The sequence below is a fragment of the Ranitomeya imitator genome, chromosome 1 (genome assembly GCF_032444005.1).
Source record: "Ranitomeya imitator isolate aRanImi1 chromosome 1, aRanImi1.pri, whole genome shotgun sequence".
NCBI classification, from domain to species: Eukaryota; Metazoa; Chordata; class Amphibia; order Anura; family Dendrobatidae; genus Ranitomeya; species Ranitomeya imitator.
This window is the reverse complement of record NC_091282.1, coordinates 549,314,295-549,334,858: the sequence shown is the minus strand read 5'-3', so window position 1 is coordinate 549,334,858 and position 20,564 is coordinate 549,314,295. Positions and strand designations below refer to the sequence as shown.

The 20,564-nt window shown below is 46.2% G+C and overlaps 1 long non-coding RNA gene across 1 annotated transcript; it reads left to right on the top strand.

Annotated features, from left to right (window-relative positions):
* The first annotated feature begins 2,083 nt into the window (after positions 1–2,083).
* On the top strand, positions 2,084–9,654 carry LOC138657929 (uncharacterized). The gene is made up of 3 exons (XR_011317257.1): positions 2,084–2,213; positions 7,686–7,772; positions 9,529–9,654. It is a non-coding gene; the product is annotated as an uncharacterized lncRNA (long non-coding RNA).
* Positions 9,655–20,564: the final 10,910 nt, after the last annotated feature.

Genomic DNA, 20,564 nt, shown 5'->3' with positions numbered 1-20,564 from the left:
ATAATGTGTTCCATCGGTCGTTGTTGCGGAAGTATGAGGTACCTGTTGTTCCTTCGCTTGAGCCTCCTGCTCCGGTGCTGGTGGAGGGTGAATTGGAGTATGTTGTGGAGAAGATCTTGGATTCTCGTGTTTCCAGACGGAAACTCCAATATTTGGTCAAGTGGAATGGTTATGGTCAGGAGGATAATTCTTGGGTGATTGCCTCTGATGTTCATGCTGCCGATTTGGTCCGTGCTTTTCATAGGGCTCATCCTGGTCGCCCTGGTGGTTCTCGTGAGGGTTCGGTGACCCCTCCTCAAGGGGGGGGTACTGTTGTGAGTTCTGTTTTTGGGCTCCCTCTGGTGGTTACTGATGGTACTGGGTGACTTGTGTTCTCTGCGGTCTCTGGTGTCCACCTGTTCCATCAGGTTATGGGAGTTTCCTATTTAACCTGGCTTTTTTGTCATTTCCTCGCCGGCTATCAATGTAATCAGCGTGTCTTTTTACCTTTGCTCCCTGCGTCTGTTATCTTCAGGACAAGCTAAGTTTTGATTTTCCTGTTCCATGTTTTGCTTAATTTTTGTCTTAGTCCAGCTTGCAGATATGTGATTCCTTGCTGCTGGTTGCTCTAGTGGGCTGAAATTACTCCTCATGTTCCATGAGTTGGCACATGAGTTCAAGTAATTTCAGGATGGTTTTTTGAAGGGTTTTTCGCTGACCGCGCAGTTCACTTTTGTATCCTCTGCTATCTAGCTTTAGCGGGCCTCATTTTTGCTGATTCTATTTTCATAACTACGTATGTGCTTTCCTCTCATTTCACCGTTATTACATGTGGGGGGCTGCTATTTCTGTGGGGTGTTTCTCTGGAGGCAAGTGAGGTCTGTGTTTCTTCTGATAGGGGAAGTTAATCCTTCGGCTGGCGCGAGACGTCTAGGAATCATCGTAGGCACGTTCCCCGGCTACTGCTAGTTGTGTGTTTAGGTTCAGGATCGCGGTCAGCTCAGGTTCCATCACCCTAGAGCTTGTTTTGTTTTTGTGCTTGTCCTTTTGTGATCCCCTGCCATTGGGATCATGACAGACGCTATTCAGAATTGGCCACGACCGGTCACCAAAAAGCAAGTCGGAGCCTTTTTGGGATCGTTGGTTATTATAGGCGCTTCATCAAACATTTTGCCACCATCGCGGCCCCTCTCACAGATCTTACTAAGGCTACGTTCAGATTTGCGTTGCGCCGGGCTGCGTCGGGCGCAGCCGCGGCGACGCACGCGTCATGCGCCCCTATATTTAACATGGGGGCGCATGGACATGCGTTGTGCTGCGTTTTGTGATGCATGCGTCTTTTTTGCCGCACGCGTCAGGGCACAGAGGACGCAGCAAGATGCATTTTTTTTGCATCCAAAATTTGGCAAAAAAGGATGCATGCGTCGCAAAACGTAGATTTCGAGCCCTTAGGCTATCACAATAAAATGGAACACAGAAGCAGAGAAGGCCTTTCAGTATTTAAAAACGGTCCTCTGTGACCAACCAGTGTTGGTTGCCCCTGACTTTAAACGGGAGTTTATTGTCCAAACGGACGCCTCTGGTGTCAGCCTCGGTGCAGTATTATCACAGGAAGTGAATGGCGAGGAACACCCAGTGGTCTATCTAAGCAGAAAGCTTACTAGGGCAGAAAAGAATTATAGCGTGGTTGAGCGGGAACCCTGGCTATAAAATGGGCCCTATACACCTTACGCTATTATTTACTAGGTCACCAATTTAGGCTAGTAACGGACCATTCACCCCTAACATGGATGTCCCGCGCAAAAGAGGGCAATGCGAGGGTGACACGCTGGTTCTTGGCATTACAACCTTTTAACTTTTCCGTTGAGCACAGGGCAGGCGCAGCGCACGGGAATGCAGATGCGTTGTCAAGGACACATTGCTTGGCAGCTCGTTGTGTCCGACCCCACGGGCTCGAACAGAGGAAGGGGGTATGTGAGGTGCCAAGGGGAGAAGTACTAGAAAACAGATATGTTTCTCCCCGTTTCATTTCATATGTATCACGGTATTGATTGTGAAGCTGTTTATTTCTCTGTAATCCGGTCCTGGTTTTCTTTAGTGATCAGCTTGAAAGGACTGGTGCTTCCCTTCCACACATTCAATCCAGTTTTTGACTCCTGTCTGATTCAGCTGATATAATCAGGAACTGCTGGGATCTCAGTCTCTCTCATCTGCTGGTCTGGGAAGCTGACACGGTAAGGTTGCACAAACTTCTTTCTTGTTGTGTAGGTTTATTTTGCAGTTAGTATCTTGTTGTTAGTTCGTGGCCAGACTGCCTTAGACATTTTATTTCATGTTTGGCACGTGTAACATTGTACGGCAAATGTGTACAATAAATACACCTGACACATACCTGTGTGGAACTCGGTAGCCTGCTATTGTCCGTTGTGACTCCATAGCCACCTGCTTGGGCCAAAGCAGAGATCCCTGATGAGCTATATCTCCACAATATATCTATCTATCTATACAGTGGGGCAAAAAAGTATTTAGTCAGTCAGCAATAGTGCAAGTTCCACCACTTAAAAAGATGAGAGGCGTCTGTAATTTACATCATAGGTAGACCTCAACTATGGGAGACAAACTGAGAAAAAAAAATCCAGAAAATCACATTGTCTGTTTTTTTAACATTTTATTTGCATATTATGGTGGAAAATAAGTATTTGGTCAGAAACAAAATTTCATCTCAATACTTTGTAATATATCCTTTGTTGGCAATGACAGAGGTCAAACGTTTTCTGTAAGTCTTTACAAGGTTGCCACACACTGTTGTTGGTATGTTGGCCCATTCCTCCATGCAGATCTCCTCTAGAGCAGTGATGTTTTTGGCTTTTCGCTTGGCAACACGGACTTTCAACTCCCTCCAAAGGTTTTCTATAGGGTTGAGATCTGGAGACTGGCTAGGCCACTCCAGGACATTGAAATGCTTCTTACGAAGCCACTCCTTCGTTGCCCTGGCGGTGTGCTTTGGATCATTGTCATGTTGAAAGACCCAGCCACGTTTCATCTTCAATGCCCTTGCTGATGGAAGGAGGTTTGCACTCAAAATCTCACGATACATGGCCCCATTCATTCTTTCATGTACCTGGATCAGTCGTCCTGGCCCCTTTGCAGAGAAACAGCCCCAAAGCATGATGTTTCCACCACCATGCTTTACAGTAGGTATGGTGTTTGATGGATGCAACTCAGTATTCTTTTTCCTCCAAACACGACAAGTTGTGTTTCTACCAAACAGTTCCAGTTTGGTTTCATCAGACCATAGGACATTCTCCCAAAACTCCTCTGGATCATCCAAATGTTCTCTAGCAAACTTCAGACGGGCCCAGACATGTACTGGCTTAAGCAGTGGGACACGTCTGGCACTGCAGGATCTGAGTCCATGGTGGCGTAGTGTGTTACTTATGGTAGGCCTTGTTACATTGGTCCCAGCTCTCTGCAGTTCATTCATTAGGTCCCCCCGCGTGGTTCTGGGATTTTTGCTCACCGTTCTTGTGATCATTCTGACCCCACGGGGTGAGATTTTGCGTGGAGCCCCAGATCGAGGGAGATTATCAGTGGTCTTGTATGTCTTCCATTTTCTAATTATTGCTCCCACTGTTGATTTCTTCACTCCAAGCTGGTTGGCTATTGCAGATTCAGTGTTCCCAGCCTGGTGCAGGGCTACAATTTTGTTTCTGGTGTCCTTTGACAGCTCTTTGGTCTTCACCATAGTGGAGTTTGGAGTCAGACTGTTTGAGGGTGTGCACAGGTGTCTTTTTATACTGATAACAAGTTTAAACAGGTGCCATTACTACAGGTAATGAGTGGAGGAAAGAGGAGACTCTTAAAGAAGAAGTTACAGGTCTGTGACAGCCAGAAATCTTGATTGTTTGTTTCTGACCAAATACTTATTTTCCACCATAATATGCAAAAAAAATGATAAAAAAACAGACTGTGATTTTCTGGATTTTTTTTTCTCAGTTTGTCTCCCATAGTTGAGGTCTACCTATGATGTAAATTACAGACGCCTCTCATCTTTTTAAGTGGTGGAACTTGCACTATTGCTGACTGACTAAATACTTTTTTGCCCCACTGTATATATATATTAATATTTCATCCAGCGCGAGATAGTTTTAAAGCCGGTAATTCAATTACCGGCTTTTGCGATCTCCTTCCTAAACCCGACATGATATGAGACATGGTTTACATACAGTAAACCATGTCATATCCCCATTTTTTTTGCATGTTCCACACTGCTAATGTTAGTAGTGTGTATGTGCAAAATTTGGGTGCTCTAGCTATTAAATTAAAGGGTTAAATGGCGGAAAAAATTGGCTCCCACGCAATTTTCTCCGCCAGAGTAGTAAAGCCAGTGACTGAGAGCAGATATTAATAGCCTGGAGAGGGTCCATGGTTATTGCCCCCCCCCTGGCTAAAAACATCTGCCCCCAGCCACCCCAGAAAAGGCACATCTGGAAGATGCACCTATTCTGGCACTTGGCCACTCTCTTCCCATTTCTGTGTAGCGGTGGGATATGGGGTAATGAAGGGTTAATGTCACCTTGCTATTGTAAGGTGACATTAAGCCAGATTAATAATGGAGAGGCGTCAATTATGACATCTATCCATTATTAATCCAATTGTCTGAAATGGTTAAAAAACACACACACACACACACACACACACATTATTACAAAGTCTTTTAATGAAATAAACGTGGGAACTTTTCAGAATATAATCCCAGCCTCAAGGTCATATGAGAACCAGCAGAGGGCGCATCACCGCGAATGAAGTTAACTACAGGTCATTGACCTACTTTCCATTCATTCGCTGGGGTTTTACAGCCAGGAGCACAGCTGCATTAGCAGAGCTCCTGGGTGTAAAATAATTTAACCCCTTCAGATGGATTTACATTGTGGGACGTGACAGATCATCGGAAGGTATGAGATATTGTTGTTTTTTTATTTTTCCTTTGTTACAGAGCGAGGGTCTTCAGGTGGATTAAGAGTCTAATAAAATATTACAACAACCTGTGTCTTTATTTCATTAAAAGACTTTGTAATAATGTGTGTGCTTTTTAACTATTTCAGACAATTGGATTAATAATGGATAGGTGTCATAATTGACGCCTCTCCATTATTAGGCTGTGTTCACACGTTGCGGTTTTTTCGCGGTTTTTCCCGATAAAAACGCGAAAAAACCGCAAAAAAACCGCATACAATAAGAATCCCATCATTTAGAATGAATTCCGCATGTTTTGTGCACATGATGCGTTTTTTTCCGTGAAAAAAACGCATCGCGGCAAAAAAACGCAGCATGTTCATTAATTTTCCGTTTTTTTTTTGCGGATTTCCCACTCCAAAATGCATTGGGAAGTGTCCGGAAAAAACCGCGGCAAAAACGCGTCAAAACCGCGGCAAAAACGCATCAAAACCGCGGCAAAATCGCGGCAAAAACGCATGCGGTTTTCTTGCGGATTTCTTGCAGAAAATGTCCGGAATTCTCAGGAATTTTCTGCAAGAAATCCTGAACGTGTGCACATAGCTTTAATCTGGCTTAATGCCACCTTAGGCCATGTTCACACAGTGCGTTTTTTACCGCGGAACCGCGGCGGTTTTGCCGCTGCGGTTCCGCAGCTGTTTTCCATGCAGGGTACAGTACACTGTACCCTATGGAAAACAGGACACACTGTGCACATGGTCCGGAAATTGTAAAAAAAAAGACGCGCTGAATAGCTCCCGGAAAAAAGAAGGAGCATGTCAATTCTTTTTCCGGAGCCGCAGCGGTTCTGCACCCATAGACCTCCATTGTGAGGTCCAAACCGCAGTAAAACCCGCAGATCAAAAATATATCTGCGGGTTTTACTGCGGTTTGATGTGCAGAACCGCTGCAGCAGGAAGTGCGGGGGAGCGGGCGGAAGTGCGTGGGCGGAGTGTGGCTGCCCCCCCCGTGTTCCGATCCCGCCCCCCCGTGCTCCGATGCCCCCCCCAGTGCTCTGATGCCCCCCCCCCAGTGCTCTGATGCCCCCCCCGTGCCCTAATCTCCCCCCCTTATACTCACCCGGCGTCCCGGTGTCCGTCCGGCCGTCTTCTCCCTGGGCGCCGCCATCTTGCAAAATGGCGGGCGCATGCGCAGTGCGCCCGCCGAATCTGCCGGCCGGCAGATTCGTTCCAAAGTGCATTTTGATCACTGAGATATAACCTCAGTGATCAAAATAAAAAAATAGTAAATGACACCCCCCCCCCTTTGTCACCCCCATAGGTAGGGACAATAAAAAAAAATAAAGAATTTTTTTTTTTTTTTCACTAAGGTTAGAATAGGGTTAGGGGTAGGGTTAGGGTTAGGGGTAGGGTTAGGGGTAGGGTTAGGGTTAGGGGTAGGGTTAGGGTTAGGGGTAGGGTTAGGGGTAGGGTTAGGGGTAGGGTTAGGGTTAGGGGTAGGGTTAGGGGTAGGGGTAGGGTTAGGGTATTTTCAGCCATTTTAACCCTAAAAAAATTCCTAGAAAACACACAGACTCTGGCTAGAAAACTGCATCAAAAAAAGCATAAAAAAACGCATCAAAAAACGCATCAAAAACGGACCAAAAAAGGACCAAAAAAAGGACCTGCGTTTTCTGCCAAGAGCTGCAGTTTTTTAAAAAACAGTCAGGAAAAAAAAAGGATGGAAATCCTGAACGTGTGAACATACCCTTATAATAGCAAGGTGACATTAACCCTTCATTACCCCATATCCCACCGCTACACGGGAATGGGAAGAGTGGCCAAGTGCCAGAATAGGCGCATCTTCCAGATGTGCCTTTTCTGGGGTGGCTGGGGGCAGATGTTTTTAGCCAGGGGGGGGGGGGGGGGCAATAACCATGGACCCTCTCCAGGCTATTGATATCTGCCCTCAGTCACTGGCTTTACTACTCTGGCGGAGAAAATTGCGCGGGAGCCCACGCCAATTTTTTCGCCATTTAACCCTTTAATTTAATAGCTAGAGCACCCAAATTTTGCACATACACACTACTAACATTAGTAGTGTGGAATATGCAAAAAAAATGGGGATATGACATGGTTTACTGTATGTAAACCATGTCTCATATCATGTCGGGTTTAGGAAGGAGATCGCAAAAGCCGGCAATTGAATTACCGGCTTTAAAGCTATCTAGCGCTGTATGAAATATTAATATATATACATATGTGTCTCAATGACATATATAGAATAGGTATGTATATATATATATATATATAATGTGTACACATTTATTCTACCTATTCTATTGTAAGCTGTCAGTGTGATTTTACTCTACACCGCACTGAATTGCCGGCTTTTCTCTCTAACACCGCTGCGTATTTCTCGCAAGTCACACTGCTGGTCCATGTGTAATCCGTATTTTTCTGGCCCCCATAGACTTTCATTGGCGTATTTTTTGCGCAATACGGTGACAAACGCAGCATGCTGCGATTTTTCTACGGCCGTAGAAGACCGTATAATACGGATCAGTAAAATATGGCAGATAGGAGCTTGGCCATAGAGAAGCATTGTACCGTGTGTAATCCGTATTTTCATCACCTCTCTTACGTCCGTAAAACACGCTAGTGTGAGGCCGGCCTAAGGCAGCACAAGTTGTGGTTTGTGTAGAGGTGGTAGAATGTGAGGAGGGTCTTGGAAAAGCAGTAAAGTGAAGATGTCTGTGTTATATTTTACAGGAACAAATTATGGACGGAAGAAGAATTGATGGCCGGATGAAAAAGAAAAGGGAAACCGAATGATAACAATTAGTGTGAATGGCACTGGTGAGTAGTCGCACAATACACACATATCTGGTCTGCAGAGCACTGGTGTAGAACTGATATAACCATTATATGGTCACAGTATGGTGGTGATATCAGTTCCAGTACAGTGATTTTGGTTAAATGCGTTGAACAGGTTTGATATTAAAGTCTGCAATGACTCGGTATGACTACAGACTTCCGAATCTTGACACTGGTGCATCATGCGCTGTGAGGATTCTCCGGTGCTGGGAGTGGCCGGTCATGTGACCACAAGTATGCAATTTCAATTAACGCTGTCATGTGCTGACTAAACGAGCATGGCCGCACTCAAAACAAGTGAATTTACCAAAGCAGAGTACGTTTAGATGAGATGTGGAAAAGGTGCGGAAATCCCATAGTTGTAGTCACGACGGCAGCTCCCAAGATTGGACAACCTCTTTAACGATCAGTGATAAGTATGGTAGTATTATCAGTACTTTATATTTGGTAATATTTTGTTATGTTTGTTTATATTTGTTATATTGCAATATAGTTATTGCAGTATTGTTATTATTATTCAATATTATATAGCAGTATTAATAGAAATATTGGAAATCATGATTATCCCAGGCAGGGTAATATTAGTAATAGATATCCCCATCTAGGGCTCGGGGCAGGGACAGCATGGGCCTGTGTGCTTTAAAATGCCAGGGCTGAATGTCAGTCCCTGGTTTAGGCACACGTCGGGGCTCGGAAAGGAAGGAGTGACGTTTGGAAAGCAGACTTTGATGGAATGGTCTGTGGCCATCATGTCGTGTTTGCAGAGCCCCTGATGTGCCTGAACAGTGCAAACTGCCTACTAGTGCCCCAAAATTGGAATTGATCCAGTGTTTTCCTGGTATGTGAATTTTTTTATGTGGTTGCATACGGGAGTTGTGTAGAGTGCATCAGGGTGGCATACATGAGTAGTGTAGAGTGCATCAGGGTGGCATACGTGAGTGTGAGTTGAGTGCATCAGGGTGGCATATGTGAGTTGTGTAGAGTGCATCAGGGTGGCATATGTGAGTTGTGTAGAGTGCATCAGGGTGGCATTCATGAGTTGTGTAGAGTGCATCAGGGTGGCATTCATGAGTAGTGTAGAGTGCATCAGGGTGGCATACGTGAGTTGTGTAGAGTGCATCAGGGTGGCATACATGCGTAGTGTAGAGTGCATCAGGGTGGCATACATGAGTAGTGTAGAGTGCATCAGGGTGGCATACATGAGTAGTGTAGAGTGCATCAGGGTGGCATACATGAGTAGTGTAGAGTGCATCAGGGTGGCATACATGAGTAGTGTAGAGTGCATCAGGGTGGCATACATGAGTAGTGTAGAGTGCATCAGGGTGGCATACATGAGTAGTGTAGAGTGCATCAGGGTGGCATACATGAGTAGTGTAGAGTGCATCAGGGTGGCATACGTGAGTTGTGTAGAGTGCATCAGGGTGGCATACGTGAGTTGTGTAGAGTGCATCAGGGTGGCATACGTGAGTTGTGTAGAGTGCATCAGGGTGGCATATGTGAGTTGTGTAGAGTGCATCAGGGTGGCATACAGGAGTAGTGTAGAGTGCATCAGAGTGGCATATGTGAGTTGTGTAAGTCAGAAATAAATGTATTGATCTATGGATGAATGGCAGACTCTGAAACAGTCTTTCATAAACATACCAGGTTTGTCGGGGCAGGTGTCACACTTATAAGTGGTGTCCTGGCTTATACCCCCCTTCTGTAACACACTTTTCACCTTTTTTGCAACCTTCCTCAGTTCAAGGGACCTCACTGGGGAAATGTTTTTCTTGTACACCACAAGCACCTTCCGGAAGTACTGGGACCTGCTACCTCCTGACTGCCAAATATTAGGGCCTTGATTACAACATCCTGGAACTGAAGGTACGTACCGGTCTGGCCTGCACATTACGAAAGCACAAAAGCGTTGTACATTGCCATCTATACTATGTGCACGGCCAGCTTCTTGTACCAAACCTTGGCTTTTCTCACGGCACTGTACGGCTGGAGGACTTGATCAGAGAGATTAACTGCCCCCATGCTCTTGTACCCCAGTACACTTCATGATAGTGGTAACATTTGTTCGATATGACTTTTTGCTAAGAACTTAGAAGGACTAAAAGTGAACCAGCAACTTATCATTTTTCCAACAAAATTTACAAAAACATTTTTTAGGGACCACATGACATTTGAAGTGATATTGAGGGGCCTATAAGACAGAAAATATCCAAAATGACACCATTCTAAAAACTGCACCCCCCAAGGTGCTCAAAACCACATTGAAAAAGGTTATTAATCCTTCAGATGCTTCACAGGAACTAAAGCAACATGGAAAGAAAAATGAACATTTAACTTTTTTTTCACAAAATTTTTACTTTAAACCTAATTTTCACAAGAGTCACAAGAGTAACAGGAGAAAATAAACCCAAAAATGTGTTGTGCAATTTCTCCTGAGTACCCCAATACCTCATATGTGCCTAAACCATGGAAGCCCCCCACAAATGACCCCATTTTGGAAACTATAATCCCCACCTCTAAGGAATTTATCTAGATGTGTGGTGAGCACTTTGAACAGCCAGATTCTTCATAGAAATTTATAACTTATATTTATAATTTATAAATGTTCTTTTAGCCTCAAATATTTTATTTTTACAAGGTTAACAAGAGAAAATAGACCCCAAAATTTGTTAACAAATTTCCCCTGAGTACACTGATACCCCATATGTGGGGGAAAACTACTGTTTGGGCTAGAAGTTCTAGAAGTTATGAAGTTTATTCATAAAATGAATAATATTACATAGAAGGGACAAATACGGCCACACCCTGGCCGGACCACATATTACTACCACATAGTGATTAAATAATACCACATACAAGTAAAAAATATTGCCACATCATGACCAGACCACATATCACCACATAGTGAATTAATAATACTACATAGAATGGACAAATACGATCACACCATGGCCGGACCACGTATTACTACCACATAGTGACCAATAATACCACATGCAAGGGACAAATACCACCACACCATGATCAGGCCACATATTACAACCACATAGTGACCAAATACTACAATACTGATCATTAATTAAAAAAAATACTAATTTTACCGTAAGTACTATTATACACAGGAGCTTTGTATATCCAAAGGCATACTGATAGGGAAGTTAGATTGTGAGCCCCATCCGGGACAGCGATAATAATGTGTGCAAACTGTAAAGTGCAGCGGAATATGTTGGCACTATATAAAATTATTAGATTATTATATAGTACACAATGTATAGTGTCAGTGTACGTAATACAGTGATCACCGGTGACATACACAGGAGCTCTGTATATAGCATATAGCATATAGTGTACAAGTAATACAATGTTCACCAAAGACATTATACACAGGAGCTCTGTATGTAGTGTCAGTGTGCAAATAATACAGTGATCACCAATGACCTTATACACCGGAGCTCTGTATACAGTGTAGTGTCAGTGTACAGGTAACACACTGACTCACCGGTGACAGCTGCAGTTGAAGTCCTTCATCTTCATCCAGCAGAAACTGCCATCACTTCTTCCAGCCAGGACTCCTCTCTGCAGAAAATAAGTTATCTACAGCAGGGCCGGCTCCAGGTTTTTGAGGGCCCCGGGCGAAAGAGTCTCAGTGGGCCCCCCCCCTTTAACACATACCCGATTTATGATGCACAGATACGGCAGAGAAATGTATAGTACAATGCCAGATTTCACTTACATGAGTGACAGCTATTGTAAATTCTGCAGTGTATATATACAGGACAGGAGGAGTGGTACTGTGCAGTGTATATATACAGGAGGAAACGTGCTGTGCAGTGTATATATACAGGAGAGGTGCTGTGCAATGTATACATACAGGAGGAAAGGTGCTGTGCAGTGTATATATACAGGGGGAAAGGTGCTGTGCAGTGTATATATACAGGATAGGTGCTGTGCAGTGTCGTGAGCAGGGCGTTGTTGTATCAGAAAATCTTTTCTGTTTTGAGTTTTTCTATGAAACAAAGACTTTTCTACATAAACAACGTTGTTTGGTTTTGCGGCCCTAACAGATCTGTGCTACAAAGTAACATCGCTCGGGCATTAATGAGGGACCTGATGCTGAATCCTTTCCACAAGCCCTAATGACCCAATTAGTGCCCCGTCATTAGAAGCTCATTAAACGCCTCCCTGTCCCGAGCAATCATGTACAGTATGGGGGGATCCTGCAGCCCACCCGTGACTGCTCCATACCATACACTGCCCTCTGTCGCTCTCACTATTATCCTGTGCATTTCTCCTTCATCGTTACCCCATGTTACACTTGTCACCCCCCACTACAGAGTAGCAGGGCAGCCAATGTCACCCCCTCCCGGACCCTAATGGCAGCAGGAAATGTCTGCTCCTCTATTGGGTTGGAACCTGATTTAATCAAGGAATAATGTGGATTTGTTGCCGGTGGCTGCAGGGGAAGGGTTAAGTGATGCCATGTCCTTGGTGGGAGCAGTGGCAGCTGCTGGGACCTGGACAGAGACAACCAATGTTGCTGTGACTGCACAGTGTGACCTGGAGGAGAGAAGCTGAGACTCCGGAGCAGAAATCACCCACATGCCAGCACTGGGCAGAGTCCCTCCAGTCACCAGCATGGGGCCACGGGGCCCCAACCTACAGCCCACATGGCAGCAGCTCCCCTTCCTCCTGGCATCTGGTTAACCCCATTTATGCGGGTCAGATTGTTATATTTAAGGTTTAGCAATAACCTTCATACAGATGGGAAGGGGTTAAGCTTCTTCCTACCCCACTGGTGCAGGTTTGGTGCAGCATGCATGTATTCTGGGGTTCTGGGAGAGCTGGGTGGCTGCAGGCTGCACCCCACCAGCTGCTCCTCCAGACATCACCCACATTTTTAGGCAGCAGAGACAGACAGCAGCAGACTGAGCCACAGGACCAACTGCAATTATTGCTGGATACCTTTGCACTCTGGTAGGACTAGCTCCTCCGGAATCTTCCTGATAAGTTCAGCTCAGCAGCACTGTCTGCAGCCAGCCAGGGGCCAGAGCAGAGAACTGCTCTCTCCGCCCACAAACAGTCACGCTGGCTGCCTTCTCTTAACCCCTATGTGTGCCTGCCTGGCTGCACTGACTGAGTGAGAAGATGCTTGTGTCAGAGCTGGCACATAGGGGTTAAGAGAACGCAGCCAGCAGTGACTTTGTGGGCGGAGAGAGCATGTTATCTCCTGCTCTGCTCTCCCAGCTGCTAGTGGGCCCCCCTTTCTTCCCAAGGCCCAGGCATTTGCCCGCTGTGCCGGGTGCTGACGCCGGCCCTGATCTACAGCACATACCCCAATTTTTCTCCAACCTCTGCACTGTGCCAGATGAAGAAAAAAGCTACCATGTCACCCTGCATAGTAACAGGACCTCTCCTCCCCCACACTGAAAACAGTATCCTCAAAAATAATATCCTTTAATTAACCCCTACAGTAATAATGTCTCACATCCTGCTCCCACATGTCCTCTCATTCTGGACCCCATGTGTCTGTGACGCACAGTGAGGGAAAGACTAAGCAACACAAAGTGATGAGGGGTAGGGAGCCCAACACTAGGGAAGAAGGGAGTGGAGACCCCTAGGCAGATCTAAAGTCACCCTGTCTGCCCTAAACGTCCCTATATAGGTTCTGCACCTATTGCCGAGCAGGAACCTAATCCCTGCCTGACCTTGGCAATAAGCCCTGCTTAGGGAAGGACGGGGTAAACACTAGTCAGTCCCCACTACAACTAAGGACAGATGGGATAGACAAACGAGGGGAACATTTATCTCGAGTTGACACAGAGAGAAAACACAGACATCCTCCAACAGCGCCAAAGAGGAAGATGGCCAACTGCTATAGCTCCAAGCCTCAACAGGGGGAAATGGAAATATCACAGGTGATTCCCAGAAGCAGCCAAGAAGTCTATAAACACCCAGGTCCAAGTGTGTCATTTAGAGCCGGGGGAGGTTGCCACTGGGTTAAAGAATCAGAAAGACTAGGAAGGCGTCTGCAAATTCAACTGCAGAGACCTACTGAGCCAGATGCTGTGCGACTGTCTGCAGCCTCTGATACACCCGTGACAGTGTACTTCCATTGTGGACCCCAAGTGTCCTGCCATTCTGGACCCCACATGTCCTTCCATTCTCCCTGATGTCTCCATACTGCCCCCATGTCTCTCCATACTGCCCCATAGTCATCCATACTAGTATAATGCATCCCATAGTCATATATAGTAATACAATGCACCCAATAGCCTCCTATAGTAGTATAATGCACCCCATAGTCATACAGAGTAGTAAAATACACCACATAGTTATATATAGTAGTATAATGCACCCCCATAGTTATAAATAGTAGTATAATGCACCCCATAGTAGTACAATGCACCTGCAATTATACAGTATATAGTAGCATAATGCACCCCCATAGATATAGAGAGCAGTATAATGAATCCCACTGTTATACATAGTACTATAATGCACCCCATAGTCATACATAGTAGTATAATGCACACCATAGTTATTATACAATATATAGTATTATAATGCATCCCATATTAGTGTAATGCACCCCACGTCATATATAGTAGTATAATGCACCCCCATAGTTACATATACCAATATAATGCACCCCCATGGATATCCTTCCACACGGCAATAGATTTTAACTGAACCTGCATCCTCAGACCCACATTCAGTTACTGAACCAGCAGAATCCTGCCACTGGGGCCCGGTGAGCAAAATAGAGGGGGCCTGCCACAGGCCACTCTGCTTGTCAGGCCCCATATGCCAGTGAGGGCATCACTGCCCTGAAGGCAGCCCTGCTACTTGACTGTGGGGCTGTATTATACTGTGTGTAGTTGGGGGCTGTATAATACTGTGTGTCTAATACTATTAACTGTGGGGCTGCATTATACTGTGTGTGTGGGGGGGCTGCATTATACTGTGTGTAGTGGGAAGGTCTGCATTACACAGTGTGGGGGGGCTGCATTATACTCTGCATGTGGGTTGTATTGTACTGTGTGTGCGTGGGGGGCTGCATTATACTCTGTGTTTTGGGGCTGCGTTATACTGTGTGTGTGGGGGGCTGCATTATAATGTGTGTGTAGGGGGCTGCATTATACTATGTGTGTGGATGCATCATACTGTGTGGGGGCTGCAATATACTGTGTGTATATGTGGGGGGACTGCATTATAATGAGTGTGTGTGGGGGCTGCATTATATGGTGTGTGTGTGGATGCATTATACTGTGTGTGTGGGGGCAGCATTATACTGTGTGTGGGGGCTGCATTATATTGTGTGTGCGTGGAGGGGCTGCATTACACTGTGTGTGGGGGATGCAATATACTGTGTGTGGGGACTGCATTATACTATGTGTGTGGGGGGCTGCATTATACTGTGTGTGTGTGGATGCATTATGCTGTATGTGTGTGGGAGGCTGCATTATACTGTGTATGTGATGGGTGCTGCATTATACTGTGTGTGGGGGTGCTGTATTATACTGTATGTGCATGGGGGGTTACATTATACTGTGTGGTGGGGGGTGGGGGCTTCATTATACTGTGTGTGTGGGGCCTGCATTATACTGTGCGTGGGGGCTGTGTTACAGTGTGTGTGGGGGGGCTACATTATACTGCATGTGTGCATTATACTGTGTGGTGGGGGCTGCTATATACTATGTGTGTGTTTCGGGGGGGCTGCATTATATTGTGCATGGAGGGCTGCATCATATTGTGTGTGCGTGGGCTGCATTATACTGTGTGTGGTTGGGTGCTGCATTACACTGTGTTTAGTGGCGGCTGCATTATACTGTGTGTGAGGATAGCTGCATTATACTGTGCATGTATGGGGGTTGTATTATACTGTGTGTGTGTGGGGGTCTGTATTATACTGTGTTTGTGTGGGGGACTGCATTTTACTGTGTGTGTGTGGGGGCAATATACTGTGTGTGGGGGTTGCATTATACTGTGTGTATGCATTATATTGTGTGTGTGTAGGCTGCATTATACTGTGTGTGAGGACTGCATTATACTGTGTGTGGGGGGCTGTATTATACTGTGTTTGTGTGTGAAGATGCATTATGTGTGTGGGGGCTGCAATATACTGTGTTTGGGGGGGTTGCATTATACTATGTGTGTAGGCTTGCATTATATTGTGTATGTGTGGGGACCGCATTATACTGTGTGTGGGGGCTGCATTATACTGTGTGTGTATGCATTATACTGTGTGGGGGGTGGCATTATACTGTGTGTGATGGGTGCTGCATTACACTGTGTGTGGGGGGTGCTATATTATACTGTGTGCGTGGGGGCTACATTACACTGGTGGGGGTGGAGGCTGCATTATACTGTGTGGGGGGGCTACATTATACTGTGTGTGCAATATACTGTGTTTGTGGTGGGGCTGCAATATACTGTGTGCGTTTGGGCTGCATTATACTGTGTGTGTGTGGTGGGGGCTGCATTACACTGTGTGTGTGAGGGGGGGTTGTATTATACTGTGTGTGCGTGTGGGGCCTGTATTATACTGTGTGTGTGTGGGGGACTGCATTTTACTGTGTGTGTGTGGGGGGGCTGCAATATTGTGTGTGTGTGTGTACGTACGTTCGTACATTTACAGATGTCTGGGCCAAAAGTGAGCACGGGTGCCAATTGGTGATGTGTGTCAAATCAGCTGCTCAGCAGCTGTAAGATGCATGCTCTGAGGTGGTGCATAGAGAGTTAGAAAAAAAAAAGTCCAATAGTGAGCACAAGATGCTAGTCAATGATTTGTGTCACTGATCAGAGCTCAGGAACGAAAAAAGTTCTGGAAAACAGTAAACATGGAAGGGGATCAGTGATTTGCATCACTGATCAGCGCTAGTCTGCTGCAGAATGCACAAATAGTGATGAGCGAGTATACTCGCTGCTTGGATTTTCCCGATCACGCTCCGGTGGTCTCTGAGTATTTGTGACTGCTCGGGGATTTAGTTTTTGTTGACGCAGCTGTATGATTTACGGCTACTAGCCAGCCTGAGTATATGTGGGGGTTGCCTGGTTGCTGGGGAATCCCCATATGTAATCAAGCTGACTAGTAGCCGCAAATCATGTAGCTGCGGCGACGAAAACTAAATCTCCGAGCACTCACAAATACTCGGAGACCACCTGAGTGTGCTCGGGCAAACCCGAGCAACGAGAATACTCGCTCATCACTACGCACAAACAAAAAATTGCCAAAAATAGAGCGATCAAGTACAGATCAGCGCTCAACGGCAGAACGGGGTGGGTGTGGAGTGGGTTAGAGAGAGGTGGAGGGGGGAAAAGGGGAGAGGAGGATTAGGAAAGATGAGGGAACAATCAGGAATGTCTTCTTTCTTCAACAGCAGCAGCTGTGCAGTGTGGTCATACAGAGCGACAGTATGACCACACTGCACACGTATGAAGGTAGAGTGAGGAAGTGTAGGGTGGTCATACTGAGGTCATATATACTCTGTGCAGTCTGATTGGTGCAATCAACGTCATCGTCTAATTGCACCAATCACAGCTGGCCCTGCTAGGCTCCAGCCTATGATCGGTGCTATTACAGCAACGATCATAGGCTGGACATCAGTGTTTCAGACAATTTCATTGCCTGAAACACTGTAATCGCTGTGATTGGATGTCCAGAATGGAACAACTAATCACAGCAATTGTAGTTGGGAGGGGGACACCCCCCCCCCCCCATGAGTCCCAGTGGTCTGCTGTCAGAAACAGCAGGCACCTTCATGCGGTCACCATGAGTTTAGTCAATGTGATCGCATGAATACACATGACATGCCTAAAGTCATTGGTCAGGAAGTCCTTCCCTTCCATGACGTATATATAATTCAAATGTCAGGAAGGGGATAAACATGGACATGTGAAAAAGTCATCAGGCTGTGAGCCCCTTTGATGTGAGGATGAGTGCTGGGCCAAGTGAAAAAGAGGGTACAGACCATGGGATATGCAGTACTGTAGGTAAAAAGATGGGGTCCACACCTCCCAAACTGAAACATTGGTCTCATGCATGCAGAAAAAGAAAGATAAACAGCACCACTATGCAACTTCGAGGACATGAGGCCTTGTTAAGGCTATGTGCACACGTTGCGGATTTGCCTGTGGATCTGCAGTGGATTGGCCGCTGTGGATTTGCAGCAGTTTTCCATCAGGTTTACAGTACCATGTAAACCTATGGAAAACCAAATTCGCAGTGCCCATGGTGTGGAAAATACAGTGCGGAAATGCTGCGGTTTATTTTCCACAGCATGTCAATTCTTTGTGCGGATTCCGCAGCGTTTTACACCTTCTCCTCAATAGGAATCCGCAGGTGGTAAAACGCAGGTGAAATCCGTACGAAAAAAGCATGAAAACCCCTGTAAATCCGCAAGGCATTTTACCTGCGGATTTTTCAAAATCCGCACGCAAATCCGCAAAGTGTGCACATAACCTAAAACTCCGGGGACACAGTGCCAATCAGCAGAAAATCAAGCATGTGTCCAAATTCACCATGTACAAGAAGAGTGCATGGCGCTCACCGTTCCACAAAGAATGTCCTTTTATTTTGGATACATGTAACACAGAGGCAGGGAGGCTTTCAAGTGGAAACCGCACCGGACGACGGCCGTTGCGCGCTCAACTTGCGCTTCTATGGGACCCGTAGAAGCACAACTTGAGCGTGAAACGGCCGTTGTCTGGTGCGGTTGTAAGGGGGTCGACGAGGCAGAAGGTACCTGTGTTCGGGTCTGGAACTGAAGGGGCTGCATCCTCTGTTTCCGGGGGAAGGCTTAAGAGAGCCGGACCTTCCCTGGTTGCTTGGGGGAAGGCTGAGGGAGCCAGACCAACCCTTGAACGCAGGAGGGTGGGCGGAGCCAGTAAAGGGCATGCAGCGACGGAGACGTAAAAAGAAAAAGCGCGCGAAGCAAGTCAGTCAGGCGCCGGCTCAGAGCAATGAGGAGTGCAGCTTAGGGTGCAGCGTGCAGAACGGTGAGTGGCGTGCTCTGCTTCCCTCATCAGAGAGTATTGGCGTGGCAACAGGCTGTATGGAAGGAACAGAGCCGTGCCCGCAGAGCAGAGCCAAGCCGGGTGCTGCAGTAGCCAGAGAGAGGTGTGCTCTGTCCGAGGAGCATCAGAGCCACACAGACCAGTGACCGCTACCGCCTCCCCTCAACAGCGGGGAACAGAGAGAGAGACGGGCAGTGTGTGCCCGGTGACCGTTGTAAAGCCAGTTGCCAGACGCTTTAGGATCATGAGTACTGTGCGTGTGCCACCTGAAGGAGACTCGGAGCGTGACCGTTACTTACATCCCGACCGTAGTAGAGAATGTCGGCCCAGAGACTTGTGACCTGACTTCGCCAGCGTATGCTAGCAGAGCCACGCTGGGCTCGTACAGGACTGTGGCCCTCACCGTAAAGTAGCCACTACAGTATATGGACTAGGGGCAGTGAAAGGTACCAGAGACCGACTACTGTCACCAAAATACGAGGTATTGCTGTTTGCTGAACTCCACTAGTAAAGATACCGCGCCAGCCATTGTTGGCGCCATTGAGTCCTCAGTAGAAGTTATAGTCTGTGGAGCTTCTGACAACTTCGTCACAGGAACTGTTGTTACCTGAGCCGTCATTCTTATTCTTGGACTCTCCTATGTTCATTGTACCCTTGTTATCCTTGTTTAACCCTCTATCTCCCTGCGTGGAGTAATCCCCTGTAAATAGACCTGTTAACCCTTGCTCTGCCTCCCGTCCGTCACTGCATCGCGCAACCTGCTTACACGGTTTCCACTTGAAAGCCTCCCTGCCTCTGTTTTACATGTATCCAAAATAAAAGGACATTGCGGGACGATGAGTGCCGTGCTCTCTTCTTGTACTTGGTGAATGCAAACATTGGTCTAATGCTGCTAGGAAAAAATGTACAATACGGAACATGAGGTGATTGTGATCCGCCTGTATGAAGTCTGGCGACCGCCTCAGGGGGTCCGTAGCGTCACCTAACGAAGCCCGTTACAGAAAGACATGAATATGTTCAATGGAAGGAACACTCGTCCATGTGTTCAGGCTTTTGAACGTCTTATAACCAAAGAAGCCAACCAGTTCAAGGAAGTTAGCTGATTTTTACCGCACCGAAGACTCTATACTTTACAATGCAGGTCAGCAGGAAGGCGCGGAAGACACCTAGACATCTTGAGGGTTTCCTGTTTTCTTTGTGTGATGGAGTAAAAACAGAAAAAAACACCAGTAAAGAAAAAGATACAAAAAAAATCTTAAAAAACTGCGCTGTCAAAAATGTGGTGAAAAAGCAATCAGGAAACGTTAAAAAATAGATCTTCTGAAATCCTGAAACTTCTTCCCCTTGGAAAAACTCATCAGGCGCGCCCGTCTGGGGAAGGTGACGTGTGTACATACACTTACCCGGCCAAGACCTAAAACCTGACATGGCTATTGGGGCAGATTTATAAAGTATGGTTTTCGTTGTCCATAGCAACCAATCACTGCACAGCTTATATTTTCCAGGAGCACAGTACACAATGAAAGCTGTGTTGGGATTGGTTGTTATGGACAACGAAAACCAGTCTTTATAAATCTGCCCCAAAATCTAAAATGTAAAGTGCTGCGGAATATGTTGGCGCTATAGAAATAAAATTATTATAAGTAAAGGCCATTTTACTTTTAGGCCACTAGATGACGCTGTGGCTTTGCTTAGCACTGATGCTCCCTGTATTCCAGCACCACACCAGAGTCGCTCACACTGTCTATCATCTGCTTTCAC